General features: G+C 39.8%; 1 long non-coding RNA gene across 1 annotated transcript; it reads right to left on the bottom strand.

Annotated features, from left to right (window-relative positions):
* Nucleotides 1-572: 572 nt before the first annotated feature.
* LOC129639099 (uncharacterized) lies at nt 573-11,700 on the bottom strand. Its single transcript, XR_008708180.1, has 3 exons — nt 11,604-11,700; nt 4,279-4,581; nt 573-844 (listed from the first exon to the last, which is right to left on the bottom strand). It is a non-coding gene; the product is annotated as an uncharacterized LOC129639099 (long non-coding RNA).
* Between the last annotated feature and the right edge of the window lie 329 nt (nt 11,701-12,029).

A 12,029-nucleotide genomic window follows, 5' to 3' on the forward strand; every position in this document is an offset into this window, starting at 1 on the left:
TCCATTGGTCTATATTTCTGTCTTTGTGCCAGTACCATACTTTCTTGATGACTGTGGCTTTGTAGTGGAGCCTGAAGTCAGGTAGGTTGATTCCTCCAGTTCCATTCTTCTTTCTCAAGATAGCTTTGGCTATTTGAGATTTTTTGTATTTCCATACAAATTGTGAAATTATTTGTTCTAGCTCTGTGAAGAATACCATTGGTAGCTTGATAGGGATTGCATTGAATCTATAAATTGCTTTGGGTAGTATACTCATTTTCACTATATTGATTCTTCCAATCCATGAACATGGTATATTTCTCCATCTATTAGTGTCCTCTTTCATTTCTTTCACCAGTGTTTTATAGCTTTCTATATATAGGTCTTTAGTTTCTTTAGGTAGATATATTCCTAAGTATTTTATTCTTTTCATTGCAATGGTGAATGGAATTGTTTCCTTAATTTCTCTTTCTGTTCTCGCATTATTAGTGTATAGGAATGCAAGGGATTTCTGTGTGTTGATTTTATATCCTGAAACTTTACTATAATCATTGATTAGTTCTAGTAATTTTCTGGTGGAGTCTTTAGGGTTTTCTATGTAGAGGATCATGTCATCTGCAAACAGTGAGAGTTTTACTTCTTCTTTTCCAATTTGGATTCCTTTTATTTCTTTTTCTGCTCTGATTGCTGTGGCCAAAACTATGTTGATACATTTCTTGAGGTGAGAATACTGGAGCAGTGTGCCATTCCATTCTCCAGTAGACTCTGTTTTGTCAGAACTCTCCACCACGATTCATCCATCAAACTTGTATGAAAACACAAAGGACCTTGGATAGTCGAATCAATCTTGTGAAGAAGAATCGAGCTGGAGGAATCCAAGATTTAAAAAGTTAAGTAGACAATATGGACATACTGTATAGCACAAGTGGAGAGGGCAATGGCATCCCACTCCAGTACTCTTGCCTGGAGAATCCCATGGACAGAGGAGGCTGGTGGGCTGCAGTCCATGGGGTCGCTAGGAGTCAGACACGACTGAGTGACTTCACTTTCACTTTTCACTTTCATGCATTGGAGAGGGAAGTGGCAACCCACTCCAATGCTCTTGCCTGGAAAACCCCATGGACGGAGGAGCCTGGTGGGCTGCAGCCCATGGGGTCGCCAAGAGTTGGACACGACTGAAGCAACTTAGCAGCAGCAGTATAGCACAAGGAACTCTGCTCAGTGTTATGTGGTAGCCTGGATAGGAGTGGAGTTTGGGGGAGAACGGATACATGAATATATATGACTGAGTCCCTTTACTGTCCACCTGAAACTATCAAATTTGTTAATCAGTTATACCCCAATACAAAGTAAAAGTTAGAAAAAGAGTATTTTAAGAAATAATGGTTGGAAATTTCCCAAATTTGGTGAGATATGAAGATAAACATTCAACAACCTTAATGAACTCCAAGTAAGATGCACTCAAAGATACAAATATTGAGACATATTATAATAAAAATTTCAAAAGTCAAAGACAGAAAGAGAATCTTGAAACAAAGAAGTGACTCATCACATAAAAATTCAGTTCGGTTCAGTCTTTCAGTCGTGTCTAACTCTCTGTGACCCCATGAATTGCAGCATGGTGGGCTTCCTTGTCCATCACCAACTCCTGGAGCTTGCTCAAACTAATGTCCATCGAGACAGTGATGCCATCCAAGCATCTCATCCTCTGTCATCCCTTTCTCCTCTCACCTTCAATCTTTCCCAGCATCAGGGTCTTTTCAAATGAGTCATTTCTTCACATCAGGTGGCCAAAGTATTGGAGTTTCAACGTCAACATCAGTCCTTCCAATGAATATTCAGGATAGATTTCCTTTGTGACGGACTCGTTGGATCTCCTTGCAGTTCAAGGGACTCTCAAGAGTCTTCTTCAACACCACAGTTCAAAAGCATCAGTTCTTTGTTGCTCAGCCTTCTTTATGGTCCAACTCTCACATCCATACATGACTACTGGAAAAACCATAGCCTTGACTAGATGGACCTTTGTTGACAAAGTAATGTCTCTGTTTTTTAATATGCTGTCTAGGTTGGTCATAGCTTTTCTTTTAAGGAACAAGTGTCTTTTAATTTCATGGCTGCAGTCACCATCTGCAGTGATTTTGGAGCCCCCAAAAAAGTCTCTTGCTGTTTCCATTGTAGTCAGGTATCACATAACAAAGGATCTTCAATAAGACTAGCAGCCGATTTCTCAGCAGAAACTTTGGAGACCATAAAGCAATAGACTGACAAATTCAAAGTGCTAAAAAAACCCTTTCTACCAAGTATCTTATGATCTGGAAAATTTTTCCTTCAAAAGTGAGGAAGAAATTAAGATATTCCTACATAAACAAAAGCTGAGGGATTTGTTACCACTAAACCTGCCCATTATGAAATGGTCAAAGGACTTCTGAGTGGTGAAATGAAAAGGCACTAGGCACAAACTTAAAGTAGTATGAAGAAGTAAAGATCCCAATGAAGTTGGAAATAGGGACTGCTGTAGTCCTTTAATGGACCAGAACCTGGTGGTCTGGAGTTGACAGTAAGAAAGTGAAAGAGAGAAAGAAAATGGTATTCCCTGGTTTTCACAGAGAACTAATAAAACCCTAAAACAGGGCTTGCACCCCTCACGAAGGCACAGGGCATCCTCTCGAGGAAGTCTTGAAATCCCGGGCAGGAGAGGGAGCTCAGTGGGTTTCCATGCTCCAGAGAATTATCCAGAGGCGGGGGAGAGAGAGAGAGAAAGAGAGAGAGAGAGAGAGAGAGAGAGAGAGAGAGAGAGAGAGAGAGATGGGGACCCAAGTCTCTGGTGGAGCTGCTGCTGCTAAGTCGCTTCAGTCGTGTCTGACTCTGTGCGACCCCATGGACAGTGGCCTACCAGGCTTCTCCGTCCATGGGATTCTCCAGGCAAGAACACTGGAGTGGGTTGCCATTTCCTTCTCCAATGCATGAAAGTGGAAAGTGAAAGTGAAGTCACTCAGTCGTGTCTAACTCTTAGCGACCCCATGGACTGCAGCCTACCAGGCTCCTCCATCCATGGGATTTTCTGGGTGACAGTACTTGAGTGGGGTGCCATTGCCTTCTCCCATCTGGTAGAGCAAAGGTGCTTTAATAATCTTTCTGTGAGTGTATATAGGCTGTTATACAAGGAATTTCTTTCAACAATGATAAAGATCAGAAAAGCAAATGTATAGCAACTGTTATCAAGGAAACAAGGAATTAGCAATGGTCATAAGGTCAGAAAACAATCCATATCTCAAGAAAGAGGGTCGTGACTAAGCAGTTTTGTCATAAGGAGAATGTTTACTGAAGGAAATCCATGCATGAGTTTCATCCCATGACCTCAGTCCTGGGAGCAGTGTGCTGCTCCACTCGCTCCCATTACCAGGAACTGATAAGGAACAGAGGATTTATGAAAGACAGAAAACAGCACACAGGAATCCTCTTGTTAAACGTTCTCTGACAGGGACAGTTATAAAAGTTAACATTACTGTAGCAATAGTTTATAACTCTACTATTTGTTTTCTATATAATTTAAGAGATTAATATATTAAAAAAACACACAAATTTTAGGCAAAAGGTAGTACTCTTAATTTGCATGTAGAGACTAAGTTTATTTCAAAATATTAGGTTATGCTTTAGGGTACACAATGAACAAAGATGCAATTTTGTGACATCAACAACTTAAAAGCATGGGGATAGGTTTTTTTTTTTTTTTTAGCTTTGTTTTTTTAATTTATTTTTTAATTGGAGGAAAATTGCTTGACAATGTGTTGTTTTCTGCCATACAACAATGTGAATCAGCCACAAATATACATATATTCCCTCCCTCTTGTGCCTCCCTTCCATCCCCCATATTACCTCTTTAGGTCATTACAGAGCACTGAGGGATGTATAGCATCCCTATGCTACACAGCAACTTCCCACCAGCCATCTATTTTTCACATCGTAGTGTATATATGGCAATGTCAGTTTCTCCATTCTTCACACCTTCTCCTTCCCCAACTCTGTCAACAAATCCATTCTCTATATTTGCATTTCCCTTCCTTCCCTTCAAATAGGTTCATCAGTAATATTTTTCTAGATTCCATATATATGCATTATTATATATTTGTTTTTCTCTTTCTGAATTACTTCACTCTGTATAACAGGCTCTAGGTTCAGAATCTGTGTGAATTACTGAATTCAGAATTACTACCGAAATAATAGAAACATAAGGAATTCAAAGAAAATACAATGTAGAGTTGTGGAGAAGGCAATGACACCCCACTCCAGTACTCTTACCTGGAAAATCCCATGGACGGAGGAGCCTGGGAGGCTGCAGTCCATGGGGTCGCTGAGGGTTGGATACGATTGAGCAACTTTACTTTCACTTTTCACTTTCATGCATTGGAGAAGGAAATGGCAGCCCACTCCAGTGTTCTTGCCTGGAGAATCCCAGGGACGGGGGATCCTGGTGGCCGGCCATTTATGGGGTCACACAGAGTTGGACACGACTGAAGTGACTTAGCAGCAGCAGCAGTATGTAGAGTTGCACATCAACAGATTAGATAATTCTAGCAAAATGGACAAATTTCTGAAATTCTTCTAAAAAAATCAAAAATAAATAAAAAATCTGAATTTATCTATAACTAGTAAGACGATTGAATGAGTAATGCAAAAAGTCCAAAAAAGAACTATTCTGTGCCACATGGTGGAGAAGGCAACGGCACCCCACTCCAGTACACTTGCCTGGAGAATCCCATGGACAGAGGAGCCTGGTAGGCTGCAGTCCATGGGGTCGCTAAGAATCAGACATGAGTGAGTGACTTTACTTTCACTTTTCACTTTCAAGCATTGGAGAAGGAAATGGCAACCCACTCCAGTGTTCTTGCCTGGAGAATCCCAGGGATGGGGGAGCCTGGTGGGCTGCCATCTATGGGGTCACACAGAGTCGGACATGACTGAAGTGACGCAGCAGCAGCAGTGCCACATGGTTTCACTGTTCAGTTCAGTTCAGTCACCCAGTCGTGTCTGACTCTTTGCGACCCTGTGAATCACAGCACACCAGGCCTCCCTGTCCATCACCAACTCCCGGAGTTCACTCAGACTCACGTCCATTGCGTCAGTGATGCCATCCAGCCATCTCATCCTCTGTCGTCCCCTTTTCCTCCTGCTCCCAATTCCTCCCAGCGTCAGAGTCTTTTCCTAGGAGTCAACTCTTCTCATGAGGTGGCCAAAGTACTGGAGTTTCAGCTTTAGCATCATTCCTTCCAAGGAACCCCAGGGCTGACCTCCTTTAGAATGGACTGGTTGGATCTCCTTGCAGTCCAAAGGACTCTCAAGAGTCTTCTCCAACACCACAGTTCAAAAACATCAATTCTTTGGCGCTCAGCTTTCTTCACAGTCCAACTCTCACATCCATACATGACCACTGGAAAAACCAGAGACTTGACTAAATGGACTTTTGTTGGCAAAGTAATGTCTTTGCCTTTCAATATGCTATCTAGGTTGGTCATAACTTTTCTTCCAAGGAGTAGCGTCTTGTAATTTCATGGCTGCAGTCACCATCTGCAGTGATTTTGGAGCCTCAAAAGATAAAGTCTGACACTTTTTCCAGTTTCCCCATCTATTTCCCATGAAGTGATGGGACCAGATGCCATGATCTTTGTTTTCTGAATGTTGAGCTTTAAGCCAACTTTTTCACTCTCCACTTTCACTTTCATCAAGAGGCTTTTTAGTTCCTCTTCACTTTCTGCATAAGGGTGGTGCTATCTGCATATCTGAGGTTATTGATATTTCTCCCAGCAATCTTGATTCCAGCTTGTGTTTCTTCCAGTCCAGCGTTTCTCATGATGTACTCTGCACATAAGGTAAATAAGCAGGGTGACAATATACAGCCTTGATGTACTCTTTTTCCTTATTTGGAACCAGTCTGTTGTTCCATTTCCAGTTCTAACTGTTGCTTCCTGACCTGCATACAGATTTCACTGTTAAATTCTACCAAACATAATTAGATAATAACCATAATTCTCAAATGCTTTTCAAAAATTGGAGATAAGAGTTATTAAAGAGGGAGAATACTGATATGCTATTGAAGTTAAACTCTCATAAATTTAAGAGTTTTATAACTTTAGGATGTTAGAAGTAATTGTCATAGTAACCAAAAAGAAAACAACTATAGAGTATGTACACCAGGAATTGAGAAAATAATTTTAATATTTCAATACAGAAAATCAACTAGGTTCAAAAGAATATAGGAATGTAGAAAGTGAGTGTCAAATCAGCTATAAAGTATACAGAAAACAAATTTCAAAATGACAGAATTCCCTCATTATCAGTAATTAGTTTGCACGTAAATAGATCAATCTCTGCAACCAAAAGACACAGATTGACAGAATAGATAAGAAAAGATATCCTTCACCTATATGTTGTCTACAAGAGACTAATTTTAAATCCAAATACACAAACAGACTGAACTAGTTAAGATGTTGAAAGGTATTCCATGGAAATAGTAACTAAAAGTGAACAGAGGTGGCTATACTAATATCAGACAAATAGTTTAAATAAAAGATTACAAGAGACAAAGATGGACATTACATATTACAAAAAAAGGTTCAATGCAGGAAGAAGATATAAAAATTATCAATATTTACACACTTGATAACAGACTAGCAAGATATAAGTAGTAAAAACTGACTTCATATATAGGAATAAAGAGATAAATAGAAATTGTAGTTAGAATCTTCAATAACCCACTCTCTACAATGGATACAGTAATCATACAGAAGATAAGTAAAAAATTGACTTAAACAATATAATAAAACAACTGAATCTAACAGACACATGCAGAACACTCCACACACCAATAGCATACACATTCTTTTCAAGTGCATCAGGAATATTTCCTAGAATACACTGTATGTTAGGCCAAAAATTGTCAATAGACTTTAAATGGTAGATGTAATGCAAATCGTCTCTGACCACAAAATGATGAAGTTAGAAATCAGTAACAAAAGTAAAGGCACATTAAAGGACAGAAATAGTAGAGACTTAGTAGAAGCTGAAGAGATCAAGAAGAGATGAAAAGAATACATGTAAGAACTGCACAAAAAAGATCTTGATGAATGGGATAGGTATGATATATGTTCAGGCACCTAGACCTAGACATTCTGGAGTGAAAAGTCAAGTAGGCCTGAAGAAGCACTGCTGTTAATAAAGCTAGTGGTTGTGATGGAATTCCAGTAGAGCTATTCAAAACCCTAAAGAATGATGCTATCAAAGTGTTGCACTCAATATGTCAGCAAATCTGGAAGATACCACAGTGGTCACAGGACTGGAAAAGGTCAATCCTCATCCCAATTCCCAAGAAGGGTAGTACTAAAGAATGTTTAAACCATCGGACAACTACACTCAACTCCTATGCTAGTAAGGTCATGCTTAAAATCTTGCATTCTAGGCTTCAGCATTACATGAACCAAGAACTTCCAGACATCCAAGCTGGGTTTAGAAAAGGAAAAGGAACCAGAGATCAAATTGCTAACATTTGCTGGATCATAGAGAAAGCAAGAGAATTCCAGAAAAATAGCTACCTCTATTTTATCAACTATGCTAAAGTCTTTGCCTTTGACTGTGTGGCTCATAACAAACTTTGGAGAGCTCATAAAGAGATGGGAATATGTCAGAAGCTGCATTAGGCATTACTGACAAAATGGAGGCACGGCCCCAACCCCCTCTCCTCATCTCACAGGCACGGCCCCAGGATGAAGGAGTTAGGCCTTGTGATTCTGACTTGTTCTTTCCTTTCTTAGGTTGAGTTGGATGGAAAAAATGTTAAGGTGCTTGAGAGAAGCATGAGAAAGCACAAAGCCTTCTACAGTTGTGCCCAGAAATAATGTATAAAATAACCACTGACATTTGTTCAAAGATCTATACAAAGAATGTCCCGTGATGAGCACATAGGCCTCAGCTTGAGGCCTATGGGAAGGATAGTTATCTGAGACCTGTTTGTGAGGGAAATATTTATGGATAAAGAAGTTTGCTGAGTTTAGGGTTTAGGATTAATTAAGAATAGCTAGAAGCCTTTTTAGCAGATAATGATCTTAAGATGCTAGAAGCAAACAGGATTTAGAAAGATAAGAAATAAACTGAGGAATGTAGCATGAGTTACAATGTAATCACAAGTTAAGTACACTAAATCTGGGTGGGGGAGACTAAAAATGTCAAACTTCTGACCTAATGCTTTTGTCAAAGTATAAAATAGAACCTGAAGCTTGAAATAAACATGTAGTTCCATACTATGAGTCAGAGACTACACCATCATCATCCACGGACACCACTCACCCCTTCAGGCTGATTCCCTGGCTGCTGGAGCTGGACTCCAGCAGGAATTCCAGACCATCTTACCTATCTCCTGATAAACCTGTATGTGGGTCAAGTTAGAACCCTGGATGTAACAAATGATTGTTTCAGGATTGAGAAAGGAGTACTACAGGGCTGTCTATTGTCACCCTGCTTATTTAACTCATATGCTGAGCACATCATGAGAAATGCCAGGTTGGATGAGTTACAAGCTGGAATCAAGATAGGCAGGAGAAACATCAACAATCTCAGATATGTGGATGATACCACTCCAATGGCAGAAAGAGAAGAGGAAATAAAGAGCCTCTTGATGAGGGTGAAGGAGGAGAGGAGAGGAGAGTGAGAGTCAGCTTAAAACTTAAAAAAAAAAAACAAAAAAAACTAAGATCATGGCATCCAGCCCCATTACTTCATGGCAAATATAAGGGGAAAAGGAGGAAATAGTGACAAATTTCCTCTTCTTGGGCTCTAAAATCACTGCAGATGGGGACTGCAGCCATGAAATTAGAAGACAATTGCTTCTTGGCAGGAACACTATCCCATATCTAGACAGTGTGTTGAAAAGCAGAGACATTACTCTGAAGACAAAGGTCCATATAGTCAAGACTATGTATGGTCTTCACAGTGGTCATGTATGGTTGTGAGAGCTGGACCATTAAGAAGGCAGAGCGCCAAAGAATTGATGCCTTCAAACTGTGGTACTGGAGAAGACTCCTGAGAGATCTCCTTGGACAACAAGGAGATCAAACCAGTCAATCTTAAGGAAATCAACCCTGAATACTCACTGAAAGGACTGATGCTGAAGCTGAAGCTCCAGTATTTTGGTCAAATAATGCAAAGAGCCAACTCATTGGAAAATTCCCTGATGCTGGCAAAGATTGAAGGCAGAAGGAGAAGAGGGTGTTCAGAGCATGAGATGGCTGGATGGCATCACTGATGCAATGGAAATGAACTTGGGGAAACTTTGGGAGATGGTGAGGGACAGGGAGGGCTGGCATACTCCAGCCCATGGGGTTGCAAAGTCAGACATGACTGGGAGACTGCACCACAACAATAACAGAAATAAAACTGGAAAACCCAAAAAGTTGTGGAAATAACATACTTTAAAGCAACCAATGTATTAAAGAAGAAACCACAATAGAAACTTAAATATTTGGAGAACAAAGAAAATGACACAGCACAACAAACTTAAGGAATTCAGCAAAATCAGTGCCAAGGGGAAAATTTTTAGCTATAAACATGCTTATATTAAAAATAAGAAGTATCTCAAATCAATGAATTAAATTTACCATGATTTAGGGACCTAACAAAATAAGAACAAACTATATTAAAAGCTATGAGAAGAAATGAAATGATAAAGATTAAGGCAGACATAAAAGAAATAGAGAATAGAAAAATAAAGAAAATCAAAGTTAGTTCTTTGAGAAGATCAAAAAAAATTGAAAACTTTTGAAATAGATTGACTAAGAAAAAAGGACAAGAATCAAATTACTAAAATTATAAATAAAAGTGAGGACATTGCTACTGATTCTATGGAAAAATAATCATAAGAGAGTACTATGAGAAATTATATACCAACACACTGAATAACCCAGAAGAAATAAATTCCTAGGAACACAATATGCACCAAGAATAAATTATGAAGACTTAGAAAATTTAAATAGACCTATAATCAAATTTCTCTAACCCAGGCTTCAGCAATATGTGAACCGTGAACTTCCTGATGTTCAAGCTGGCTTTAGAAAAGGCAGAGGAACCAGAGATCAAATTGCCAACATCCGCTGGATCATGGAAAAAGCAAGACAGATCTAGAAAAGCATCTATTTCTGCTTTATTGACTATGCCAAAGCCTTTGACTGTGTGGATCACAATAAACTGTGGGAAATTCTGAAAGAGATGGGAATACCAGACCACCTGACCTGCCTCTTGAGAAATTTGTATGCAGGTCAGGAAGCAACAGTTAGAACTGGACATGGAACAACAGACTGGTTCCAAATAGGAAAAGGAGTTCGTCAAGGCTGTATATTGTCACCCTGTTTATTTAACTTATATGCAGAGTACATCATGAGAAACACTGGACTGGAAGAAACACAAACTGGAATCAAGATTGCCGGGAGAAATATCAATAACCTCAGGTATGCAGATGACACCACCCTTATGGCAGAAAGTGAAGAGGAACTAAAAAGCCTCTTGATGAAAGTGAAAGTGGAGAGTGAAAAAGTTGGCTTAAAGCTCAACATTCAGAAAATGAAGATCATGGCATCTAGTCCCATCACTTCATGGGAAATAGATGGGGAAACAGTGGGAAAAGTGTCAGACTTTATTTTTCTGGGCTCCAAAATCACTCCAGATGGTGACTGCAGCCATGAAATTAAAAGACACTTATTGCTTGGAAGGAAAGTTATGACCAACCTAGATAGCATATTCAAAAGCAGAGACATTACTTTGCCAATAAAGGTTCGTCTAGTCAAGGCTATGGTTTTTCCAGTGGTCATGTATGGATGTGAGAGTTGGACTGTGAAGAAGGCTGAGCACCAGAGATTTGATGCTTTTGAACTGTGGTGTTGGAGAAGACTCTTGAGAGTCCCTTGGACTGCAAGGAGATCCAACCAGTCCATTCTGAAGATCAGCCCTGGGATTTCTTTGGAAGGAATGATGCTAAAACTGAAACTTCAGTACTTTGGCCACCTCATGCAAAGGGTTGACTCATTGGAAAAGACTCTGATGCTGGGAGGGATTGGGGGCATGAGGAGAAGGGGACGACAGAGGATGAGATGGCTGGATGGCATCACTGACTCGATGGACGTGAGTCTGAGTGAACTCCAGGAGTTGGTGATGGACAGGGAGGCCTGGCGTGCTGTGATTCATGGGGTCGCAAAGAGTTGGACACAACTGAGCAACTGATCTGATCTGATACATAATAAGGAAATTGAATAAAAAATCTCGCAAAGAAAAGCCATGGAGTTGATGGCTTCACTTGTGAATTCTACCAAACATTTAAAGAAGAACTAATGTCAACTGTTCTCAAACATTTCCAAACAATTCAAGAGTATGGAATATTTCCTAACTCATTTTATGAGGCCAGCGTTACCCTAATATCTTTTCAAAAAAATCTTACATGTAGAGAATACCACAGATCATCATACTTTATGAACACTGATAAAAAATATTCAATAAAATAGTAGGAAACTACATTCAGCAGCATATTAAAAATTAAACACCATTGAGCTTCCAGTTCAAGATGGCAGAGTAGAAGGATGTACACTCACCTCCTCCTGCGAGAGCACAGAAATCGCAACTAGCTGTTGAACAACCATCGGCAGGAGGACACAGGAACCCACCAAAAAAAAAAAAAAAAACAACAAAAAAAGATACCTTATGTCCAAAGACAAAGGAGAAGCTGCAACAAGATGGTAGTGTCATGTGAGTGTATGTTCCTCGGTTGTTTGTCTCATCACAACAAAGATTTGGAGTGACGGACATTAAAGCCCTCGGCACATCACAGCTCTCGGGTCTTGGACAAACCGTGCTACAGTTCTTAGGCAAATCAGTGTTACAGCTCCATTTTATTTATAAGATAGTAGGGGAGAGAGAGAGAGAGAGAGAGAGAGAGAGAGAGAAAGAGAAGAGTGCATGCAGCAGGAGAAAGAGTCTGTGAGAAAGCACTTTGGCTCCTCCTTTTATATGTTTTTTCC

Source organism: Bubalus kerabau, chromosome X (assembly GCF_029407905.1).
Source record: "Bubalus kerabau isolate K-KA32 ecotype Philippines breed swamp buffalo chromosome X, PCC_UOA_SB_1v2, whole genome shotgun sequence".
NCBI lineage: Eukaryota > Metazoa > Chordata > Mammalia > Artiodactyla > Bovidae > Bubalus > Bubalus kerabau.